We start from the raw sequence: 12,610 nt of genomic DNA on the forward strand, positions 1-12,610 counted from the left end.
CCACTGGCTATTTGGCTTTGAATTTTCAATTGCCATCTTGCGCTAAGTTAAAGCTAAAAACAAGACGGGCGTTCTCTGTAAATCAATAAGCCTTTTGAATATGAAAAATCGGACATCTGAACCTCGACACGCAGCTTGAAAGTTGTTCTCCGAATCAGGACAGGGACATCGGCCCGGGACATCGGTGAGGCCGGATTTCACGTAGTAGCTATGAAACCGACGGCTCTGTCTATGGTTCGTTGTAAGAAACCATGCGATGTACGCTCCCTTGGGCCGTGGAATTTCGCCGTATCGCCTCTACAGACTACACCGTCTATTACCTAACCATGCTATTAAACAATCACACGATAGTTCAGTAACATATATCTTCATTAATCTACCGATCATCCACCGTCGAACACTTCGAAAACAATGGTCGCGGTCACGGATTCAAGGACGTTCACAAGAAGAAATGAATATACAATTAAAGCTGCAAGCAGCGTTGGCGGGGCCCAAGCGGTTGCCATGGTTGAAAAATCTTGCACTAATGATATTATGTGCAAAATTCGAGCTTGAAAAAGGAGGATTTTGAACATCATCTAATAGTTACTGTACATTTCACTTGGAATTTAATATTTGACGGAAAATCCAATATGGCGGCCAAATATGAAGGATGTAGCACTTGTGGTTACTAAGTTATGGACATATACTCATATTTAAGGGCGAAGGTCATCGATGTCACGTGACATTTTGTCAAAAAAATTGTAATGCTAAGTTATCCCTATATACCAAAAATCAGACCTCTAACTCTATTGGCTTGCCCAGAATTAGATATTGCATATTTAATGAGGCATGGCCTATGGTACCATAAGGTCTCCCATCATACCAAGTATGAAGGGTGTAGCCCATGTGGTTACTGAGTTATGGACATATATGTTTATTTGGGGTCAAAGGTCATTAAGGTCACGTGACATTTTGTCAAAAATATTGTATCCCATAGTTAACCATATATACCAAAAATCAGTCCTCTAGCTCTGTTTGCTTGCCCAAAATTAGATATGTGCATATTAAATGAGGCATGACATATGGTACCATAAGGTCTCCCATCATACCAAATATGAAGGGTGTAGCCCTTGTGGTTACTGAGCTATTGACATATATGTATATTTGAGGTCAAAGGTCATCAAGGTCACGTGACATATTGTCAAAAAAATTGTATCCCATAGTTATCCCTATATACCAAAAACCAGACCTCTAACTCTATTGGCTTGCCCAGAATTAGATATGTGCATAATAAATGAGGTTTAGAAACATGCTAGGGTCATAGGTCAAGTTCATCCTCAAAACATTGATTTGCAGTTTGATAACCTGTTGGTCATTGTTCAGTAGTGACAAGCCCCCGGCCCCCCAGGACACTCACATAGGCCAGAATAAGCCATTGGTATAGCTTAGCTGCAGAGGTATAGGGGAGGTCAAAGGTCATTGAAAAATCAGAAAAATAATACTTTAAAAATCTTCTTCTCAAAAACTGCCAGGTCAATTTCCTTGAAATTTAGTATATAGCATCTAGATAGTATGGCCTATAAAGTTTGCGAAAAGATTTTGGATCGGTCAAATTTTATGGAAATGGGACAGTAAAAAACATTTTCATTTCAAATTGTAGCCAGGTCACATGACTAATTAATATTCAAGACTAACATGCACTACCTCTCATTGACCTTAAACATTGTACCAAGTTTCAAAAAATTTCATTGAGCAGTTTCTAGAGATTAGGACTGACAAAAAAACGGCAGAAGAATAAGAAGAAAGTAGAATTTGAGCAATACCAATAGGGGCCTCGCCATGAGGGCGCTAAAGAAGAAGAAGAAAGTTGAACTCCTATAAAACCAATAGGGGCCCAGCCGGTCGGCTTGGGCCCCTAATAAGTGGCGCGCAGAATTATTAGGGGCCCAAGCCAACCGGCTGGGCCCCTATTGGTTTTATAGGAGTTCAACTTTCTTCTTCTTCTTCTTCTTCTTAGGGCCCAAGCCGACCGGCTGGGACCCTATTGTTATTGCTCAAGTTCTACTGACTTCCTCTTCTTCTTCTTCTGCCATTTCTTTGCTCACCTAGATCTCTCGAACGGCTGAACAAAAACTTCTCAAACTTGCAGGGGTAACAGATGATGGGTAGTACTCGTGCACCTGACCCTTGAAGTTTTAATTAGTCATGTGACCTGGCTACAATTTTGAAATGAAAATGTTTTTTACTGTCCCATTTCCATAAAATTGGACCGATCCAAAATCTTTTCGCAAACTTTATAGGCAATACTACCTAGATGCTATATATGAAATTTCAAGGAAATTGACCTGGCGGTTTTGAGAAGAAGATTTTTAAAGTATTATTTTTCTGATTTTTCAATGACCTTTGACCTCCCCTATACTTCTGCAGCTAAGCTATATCAATGGCTTATTCTGGCCTATGTAAGAGTCATATCTAATTCTGGGCAATCCAAGAGAGCCAGAGGTCTGATTTTGGTATATAGGGATAACCACGGAAAACAATTTTTTTAATAAATGTCACATGACTTCCATGACCTTTGACCTCAAACATACATATATGTCCATAACTAAGTAACCACAAGTGCTACAGCCTTCATATTTGGTATGATGGGAGACCTTATGACACTACATCTTGTACCTCATTAATTATGCGCATATCTAATTCTGAGCCAGCTAATAGAGCTAGAGGTCTGAATTTTGGTATATAGGCATAACTTAGCAATACAATTTTTTTGACAAAATGTCATGTGACCTTCATGACCTTGACCTTGAATATACGTATATGTCCATAACACAGTAACCACAAGTGCTACACCCTTCATATTTGGTATGATGGGAGACCTTATGACACCACATCCTGTACCTCATTAATTATGCGCATATCTAATTCTGAGCCAGCCAATAGAGCTAGAGGTCTGATTTTTGGTATATAGGGATAACTTAGCAATACAATTTTTTTGACAAAATATCACGTGGCCTCGATGACCTTTGACCTTGAATATACGTATATGTCCATAACTCAGTAACCACAAGTGCTACACCCTTCATATTTGGTATGATGGGAGACCTTATGACCAACACATCCTGTACCTCATTAATTATGCGCATATCTAATTCTGAGCCAGCCAATAGAGCTAGAGGTATGATTTTTGGTATATAGGAATAACTTAGCAATACAATTTTTTTGACAAAATATCACGTGACCTCGATGACCTTTGACCTTGAATATACGTATATGTCCATAACTCAGTAACCACAAGTGCTACACCCTTCATATTTGGTATGATGGGAGACCTTATGACACCACATGCTGTACCTCATTAATTATGCGCATATCTAATTCTGAGCCAGCCAATAGAGCTAGAGGTCTGATTTTTGGTATATAGGGATAACTTAGCATTACAATTTTTTTGACAAAATGTCATGTGACCTCGATGACCTTTGACCTTAAATATGAGTATATGTCCATAACTCAGTAACCACAAGTGCTACACCCTTCATATTTAGTATGATGGGAGACCTTATGACACCACATCCTGTACCTCATTAATTATGCGCATATCTAATTCTCAGCCAGTGAATGGAGCTAAAGGTCTGATTTTTGGTATATAGGGATAACTTAGGAATACAATTTTTTTGACAAAATGTCACGTGACCTTCATGACCTTTGACCTTGAATATACGTATATGTCCATAACTCAGTAACCACAAGTGCTACACCCTTCATATTTGGTATGATGGGAGACCTTATGACACCACATCCTGTACCTCATTAATTATGCGCATATCTAATTCTGAGCCAGCCAATAGAGCTAGAGGTCTGATTTTTGGTATATAGGGATAACTTAGCATTACAATTTTTTTGACAAAATATCACGTGACCTCGATGACCTTTGCCCTTAAATATGAGTATATGTCAATATTCACAAACCACAAGTGCTACACCCTTCATATTTGGCCGCCATATTGGATTTTACGTAAAACATGCAATTCCCACTGACACGTACAGTAACTATGAGATGATGTTCAAAATCATACTTTTCCAAGATCGAATTTTGCACATAATATCATTAGTACAAGATCTTTCAACCATGTTATCCGCTTGGGCCCCGCCAACGCTGCTTGCAGCTTTAATTAGGGGCCCAAGCCTACCGGCTGGGCCCCTATTGGTTTCGTAGGAATTCAACTTTCTTTAGGGGCCCAAGCCTACCGGCTGGGCCCCTATTGGTTTTATAGGAATTCAACTTTCTTCTACTTCTTCTTCTTCTTCTTCTTCCGCTCTTTTTTTGTCGACCTAGAACTCAAACACCGCTTACCGCAAACTTCTAAAACTTGCAGGGCTAATAGGTACCTATGAGATCTCGTGCACCTGGGTATACAAATTTCGATTGGTCACGTGACCTGGCGGCCATATTGGATTTTCCAAAAACCTAAAAATGGCTTCTCCAGAATACCCAGGGGTCTAGTCGATTTGAAATTTTTTGTATAGCAAGCATGGCCTAAGGTCTTAAGAATTTGCAAATAAAATCGCGTGCGGTCACGTGACCTTGGCCGCCATATTGGATTTTTGAAAAATACCAATTTAATCTTTAAAAATCTTCTTCTCCAGAACGAAAACACCGATTCGACTGAAATTTCATATATAACATCTTAAGTGTAATCTCTTTCAAGTTTGCGAAAGGCGTTTTGATCGGTCACGTGGTTTGGCCGCCATATTGGATTTTGAGAAAATCGTGATTTAATCTTCAAAAATCTTCTTCTCCAGAACAAACACACCAATTCAACTGAAATTTGACATGTAATATCTTAAGTGTGATCTCTTTCAAGTTTGCGAAAGGCGTTTTGATCGGTCACGTGGTTTGGCCGCCATATTGGATTTTGAGAAAATCGTGATTTAATCTTCAAAAATCTTCTTCTCCAGAACAAACACACCAATTCAACTGAAATTTGACATGTAATATCTTAAGTGTGATCTCTTTCAAGTTTGCGAAAGGCGTTTTGATCGGTCACGTGGTTTGGCCGCCATATTGGATTTTGAGAAAATCGTGATTTAATCTTCAAAAATCTTCTTCTCCAGAACAAACACACCAATTCAACTGAAATTTGACATGTAATATCTTAAGTGTGATCTCTTTCAAGTTTGCGAAAGGCGTTTTGATCGGTCACGTGGTCTGGCCGCCATATTGGATTTTTGCGAAAATCGTGATTTAATCTTTAAAAATCTTCTCCTCCAGAATCAACATACCGATTCGACTGAAATTTGACATGTAATATCTTAAGTGTGATCTCTTTCAAGTTTGCGAAAGGCGTTTTGATCGGTCACGTGGTTTGGCCGCCATATTGGATTTTGCTAAAATCGTGATTTAATCTTCAAAAATCTTCTTCTCCAGAACAAACACACCGATTCGACTGAAATTTGACATGTAATATCTTAAGTGTGATCTCTTTCAAGTTTGCGAAAGGCGTTAGGATCAGTCACGTGGTTTGGCCGCCATATTGGATTTTGCGAAAATCGTGATTTAATCTTCAAAAATCTTCTTCTCCAGAACAAACACACCGATTCGACTGAAATTTGACATGTAACATCTTAAGTGTGATCTCTTTCAAGTTTGCGAAAGGCTTCTAAAACTTGCAGGGCTAATAGGTACCTATGAGATCTCGTGCACCTGGGTATACAAATTTCGATTGGTCACGTGACCTGGCGGCCATATTGGATTTCCAAAAATCTAAAAATGGCTTCTCCAGAATACCTAGGGGTCTAGTCGATTTGAAATTTTTTGTATAGCAAGTATGGCCTAAGGTCTTAAAAATTTGCCAATAAAATCGCATGCGGTCACGTGACCTTGGCCGCCATATTGGATTTTTGAAAAATACCAATTTAATCTTTAAAAATCTTCTTCTCCAGAACCAAAACACCGATTCGACTAAAACTTCACATGTAACATCTTAAGTATGATCTCTTTCAAGTTTGCGAAAGGCGTTTTGATCAGTCACGTGGTTTGGCCGCCATATTGGATTTTGCGAAAATCATGATTTAATATTTAAAAATCTTCTTCTCCAGAACCAACACACTGATTCGACTGAAATTTGACATGTAACATCTTAAGTGTTGTCTCTTTCAAGTTTGCGAAAGGCGTTTTGATCGGTCTAGTGGTTTGGCCGCCATATTGGATTTTGCGAAAATCATGATTTAACCTTAAAAATCTTCTTCTCCAGAACCAACTCACTGATTTGACTGAAATTTGACATGTAACATCTTAAGTGTTGTCTCTTCCAAGTTTGCAAAAGGCGTTTTGATCGGTCACGTGGTTTGGCCGCCATATTGGATTTCGCGAAAATCATGATTTAATCTTTAAAAATTTTCCTCCCAACAACCAACACACCGATTGAGCTGAAATTTTATGTGTAACATCTTAAGTGTGATCTCTTTCAAGTTTGCGGAAGGCGTTTTGATCGGTCACGTGGTCTGGCCGCCATATTGGATTTTTGCGAAAATCATGATTTAACCTTAAAAATCTTCTTCTCCAGAACCAACTCACTGATTTGACTTAAATTTGACATGTAACATCTTTAGTGTTGTCTCTTTCAAGTTTGCGAAAGGCGTTTTGATCGGTCAAGTGGTTTGGCCGCCATATTGGATTTTGGAAAATCGTGATTAAATCTTTAAAAATCTTCTTCTCCAGAACCAACACACCGATTCGACTGAAATTTGACATGTAACATAAAAAGTGTGATCTCTTTCAAGTTTGCGAAAGGTGTTTTGATCTGTCACATGGTTTGGCCGCCATATTGGATTTTAGGAAAATCATGATTTAATCTTTAAAAATTTCCTCCCAACAACCAACACACCGATTGAGCTGAAATTTTATGTGTAACATCTTAAGTGTGATCCCTTTCAAGTTTGCAAAAGGCATTTTGATCGGTCACGAGGTTTTGCCGCCATATTGGATTTTCCGTAAATATTAAATTCCAAGTGCAAAGTACAGTAACTATTAGATGATGTTCAAAATCCTACTTTTGCAAGCTCGAATTTTGCACATAATATCATTAGTGCAAGATTTTTCAACCATGTTAACCGCTTGGGCCCCGCCAACGCTGCTTGCAGCTTTAATTAGGGGCCCAAGCCAACCGGCTGGGCCCCTATTGGTTTTATAGGAGTTCAACTTTCTTCTTCTTCTTCTCTTCTTCTTCTTCTACTTCTTCTTCTTCTTCCGCTCTTTTTTTGTCGACCTAGAACTCAAACACCGCTTACCGCAAACTTCTGAAACTTGCAGGGCTAATAGGTACCTATGAGATCTCGTGCACCTGGGTATACAAATTTGGATTGGTCACGTGACCTGGCGGCCATATTGGATTTTCGAAAAATATCGATTTAATTTTAAAAATCTTCTTCTCCAGAACCAACATACAGATTTAGCTGAAATTTTACTCATGTCATCCTTAGATTGATCTCTTTCAAGTTTGCGAAAGACGTTTGGATCGGTCGCGTGATTTGGCTGCCATCTTGGATTTTACGAAAATCGCAATTTAATCATTAAAAATCTTCTTCTCCAGAACCACACACCGATTTACCTGAAATTTTGCTCATGTCATCCTTAGAGTGATCTCTTTCAAGTTTGCGAAAGACGTTTGGATCGGTCACGTGATTTGGCCGCCATCTTGGATTTTACGAAAATCGCAATTTAATCATTAAAAATCTTCTTCTCCAGAACCAACACACCGATTTATTTGAAATTTTACTCATGTCATCCTTAGAGTGATCTCTTTTAAGTTTGCGAAAGACGTTTGGATCGGTCACGTGATTTGGCCGCCATCTTGGATTTTACGAAAATCGCAATTTAATCATTAAAAATCTTCTTCTCCAGAACCAACACACCGATTTACCTGAAATTTTACTCATGTCATCCTTAGAGTGATCTCTTTCAAGTTTGCGAAAGACGTTTTGATCGGTCACGTGATTTGGCCGCCATCTTGGATTTTACGAAAATCGCAATTTAATCATTAAAAATCTTCTTCTCCAGAACAAACACACCGATTTAACTGAAATTTTACTCATGTCATCCTTAGAGTGATCTCTTTCAAGTTTGCGAAAGACGTTTGGATCGGTCACGTGATTTGGCCGCCATCTTGGATTTTACGAAAATCGCAATTTAATCATTAAAAATCTTCTTCTCCAGAACAAACTCACCGATTTAACTGAAATTTTACTCATGTCATCCTTAGAGTGATCTGTTTCAAGTTTGCGAAAGACATTTGGATTGGTCACATGATTTGGCCGCCATCTTGGATTTTATGAAAATCGCAATTTAATCATTAAAAATCTTCTTCTCCAGAACAAACACACCGATTTAACTGAAATTTTACTCATGTCATCCTTAGAGTGATCTCTTTTAAGTTTGCGAAAGACATTTGGATCGGCCACATGATTTGGCCGCCACATTGGATTTTCGAAAAATCGCAATTTAATCATTCAAAAACTTCTTCTCCAGAACTAACACCAAAATCTTTTCGCAAACTTTATAGGCCATACTACTTGATGCTATATAATAAATTTCAAGGAAATTAACCAGGCAGTTTTTGAGAAGAAAATTTTTAAAGTATTATTTTTCTGATTTTTCAATGACCTTTGACCTCCCCTATACCTCTGCAGCTAAGCTATACAAATGGCTTATTCTGGCCTATGTAAGAGTCATATCTAATTCTGGGCAATCCAATAGAGCAAGAGGTCAGATTTTTGGTATATAGGGATAACTATGAAAAACAATTTTTTTAACAAAATGTCACATGACTTCGATGACCTTTGACCTCAAATATACATATACGTCCATAACTTAGGAACCACAAGTGCTACATCCTTCATATTTGGTAGGATGGGAGACCTTATGGTGCCATATCCGGTACCTCATTAAATATGCACATATCTAATTCTGGGCAAGCCAATAGAGCTAGAGGTCTGATTTTTGGTATATAGGCATAACTTAGCAATACAATTTTTTTGACAAAATGTCATGTGACCTCAATGACCTTTGACCTTAAATATACGTATATGTTCATAACTAAGTAACCACAAGTGCTACACCCTTCATATTTGGTATGATGGGAGACCTTATGGTGCCATATCCGGTACCTCATTAAATATGCACATATCTAATTCTGCGCAAGCCAATAGAGCTAGAGGTCTGATTTTTGGTATATAGGCATAACTTAGCAATACAATTTTTTTGACAAAATGTCATGTGACCTCGATGACCTTTGACCTTGAATATACGAGTGTATGTCCATAACTAAGTAACCACAAGTGCTACACCCTTCATATTTGGTATGATGGGAGACCTTATGACACCACATCCTGTACCTCATTAATTATGCGCATATCTAATTCTGAGCCAGCCAATAGAGCTAGAGGTCTGATTTTTGGTATACAGGGATTACTTAGCCATACAATTTTTTTGACAAAATATCACGTGACCTCGATGACCTTTGACCTTGAATATACGTATACGTCCATAACTCAGTAACCACAAGTGCTACAGCCTTCATATTTGGTATGATGGGAGACATTATGGTACCAAAGGTCATGCCTCATTAAATATGCACATATCTAATTCTGGGCAAGCCAATAGAGTTAGAGGTCTGGTTTTTTGATATATAGTTATAACTATGGGATACAATTTTTTTGACAAAATGTCACGTGACCTTCATGACCTTTGACCTTGAATATACGTATATGTCCATAACTCAGTAACCACAAGTGCTACACCCTTCATATTTGGTATGATGGGAGACCTTATGACACCACATCCTGTACCTCATTAATTATGCGCATATCTAATTCTGAGCCAGCCAATAGAGCTAGAGGTCTGATTTTTGGTATATAGGGATAACTTAGCATTACAATTTTTTTGACAAAATGTCACATGACCTCGATGACCTTTGCCCTTAAATATGAGTATATGTCAATATTCAGTAACAACAAGTGCTACACCCTTCATTTTTGGCCGCCATATTGGATTTTACGTAAAAAATGCAATTCCCACTGACACGTACAGTAACTATGAGATGATGTTCAAAATAATACTTTTCCAAGATCGAATTTTGCACATAATATCATTAGTGCAAGATCTTTCAACCATGTTATCCGCTTGGGCCCCGCCAACGCTGCTTGCAGCTTTAATTAGGGGCCCAAGCCTACCGGCTGGGCCCCTATTGGTTTTATAGGAGTTCAATATTTAGGGGCCCAAGCCTACCGGCTGGGCCCCTATTGGTTTTATAGGAGTTCAATATTCTTCTTCTTGTTCTTCCGCTCTTTTTTTGTCGACCTAGAACTCAAACACCGCTTACCGCAAACTTCTGAAACTTGCAGGGCTAATAGGTACCTGTAAGATCTCGTGCACCTGGGTATACAAATTTCGATTGGTCACGTGACCTGGCGGCTATATTGGATTTTCCGAAAACCTACAATTGGCTTCTCCAGAATACCCAGGGGTCTAGTCGATTTGAAATTTTTTGTATAGCAAGCATGGCCTAAGGTCTTAAGAATTTGCAAATAAAATCGCGTGCGGTCACGTGACCTTGGCCGCCATATTGGATTTTTGAAAAATACCAATTTAATCTTTAAAAATCTTCTTCTCCAGAACCAATACACCGATTCGACTGAAATTTCACATGTAACATCTTAAGTGTGATCTCTTCAAAGTTTGCGAAAGGCGTTTGGATCGGTCACGTGGTTTGGCCGCCATATTGGATTTTGAGAAAATCGTGTTTAATCTTCAAAAATCTTCTTCTCCAGAATCAATACACCGATTTGACTGAAATTTGACATGTAACATCTTAAGTGTGATCTCTTTCAAGTTTGCGAAAGGCGTTTTGATCGGTCACGTGGTCTGGCCGCCATATTGGATTTTTGCGAAAATCATGATTTAATCTTTAAAAATCTTCTTCTCCAGAACCAACACACCGATTCGACTGAAATTTCACATGTTACATCTTAAGTGTGATATCTTTCAAGTTTGCGAAAGGCATCTTGATCGGTCACGTGACCTGGCGGCCATATTGGATTTTGCTAAAATCATGATTTAATCTTTAAAAATCTTCTTCTCCAGAACCAATACACCACTTCGACTGAAATTTGACATGTAACATCTTAAGTGTGATTTCTTTCAAGTTTGCGAAAGGCGTTTTGATCGGTCACGTGGTCTGGCTGCCATATTGGATTTTTGCAAAAATAGTGATTTAATCTTTAAAAATCTTCTTCTCCAGAACCAACACACCGATTCGACTGAAATTTGACATGTAACATCTTAAGTGTGATATCTTTCAAGTTTGCAAAAGGCGTTTTGATCGGTCACGTGACCTGGCGGCCATATTGGATTTTGCTAAAATCATGATTTAATCTTTAAAAATCTTCTTCTCCTGAACCAATACACCGATTCGACTGAAATTTGACATGTAACATCTTATGTGTGATCTCTTTCAAATTTGCGAAAGGCTTTTTGATCGGTCATGTGTTTGGCCACCATATTGGATTTAAGGAAAATCATGATTTAATCTTTAAAAATTTTCTTCTCCCTAACCAAGGCACCGATTCGACTGAAATTTGACATCTAACATCTTAAGTGTGATCTCTTTCAAGTTTGCGAAAGGCATCTTGATCGGTCACGTGGTTTGGCCGCCATATTGGATTTTGCAAAAATTGTGATTTAATCTTTAAAAATCTTCAACTCCAGAACCAACACACCGATTCCACTGAAATTTGACATCTAACATCTTAAGTGTGATCTCTTTCAAGTTTGTGAAAGGCATCTTGATCGGTCACGTGGTTTGGCCGCCATATTGGATTTTAGGAAAATCATGATTTACTCTTTAAAAATTTCCTTCTCCACAACCAACCCATCGATTGAGCTGAAATTTTATGTATAACATCTTAAGTGTGATCTCTTTCAAGTTTGCGAAAGGCATCTTGATCGGTCACGTGGAATGGCCGCCATATTGGATTTTGCGAAAATCGTGATTTAATCTTTAAAAATCTTCATCTCCAGAACCAACAACCGATTCAACTGAAATTTCACATGTAACATCTTATGTGTGATCTCTTTCAAGTTTGCGAAAGGCGTTTGGATCGGTCACGTGGTTTGGCCGCCATATTGGATTTTAGGAAAATCATGATTTAATCTATAAAAATTTTCTTCTCCACAACAAACACACTGATTGAGCTGAAATTTTATGTGTAACATCTTAAGTGTGATCTCTTTCAAGTTTGCAAAAGTGAAAGGCGTGGATCGGTCACGTGGTTTGGCTGCCATATTGGATTTTCCGTAAAATATTAAATTCCAAGTGAAACGTACAGTAACTATTAGATGATGTTCAAAATCCTACTTTTTCAAGCTCGAATTTTGCACATAATATCATTAGTGCAAGATTTTTCAACCATGTTAACCGCTTGGGCCCCGCCAACGCTGCTTGCAGCTTTAATTAGGGGCCCAAGCCGACCGGCTGGGCCCCTATTGGTTTTATAGGAGTTCAACTTTCTTCTTAGGGGCCCAAGCCGACCGGCTGGGACCCTATTGTTATTGCTCAAGTTCTACTACTTC

The sequence above is a fragment of the Ptychodera flava genome, unplaced genomic scaffold (genome assembly GCF_041260155.1).
Source record: "Ptychodera flava strain L36383 unplaced genomic scaffold, AS_Pfla_20210202 Scaffold_89__1_contigs__length_443570_pilon, whole genome shotgun sequence".
Classification (NCBI taxonomy): domain Eukaryota; kingdom Metazoa; phylum Hemichordata; class Enteropneusta; family Ptychoderidae; genus Ptychodera; species Ptychodera flava.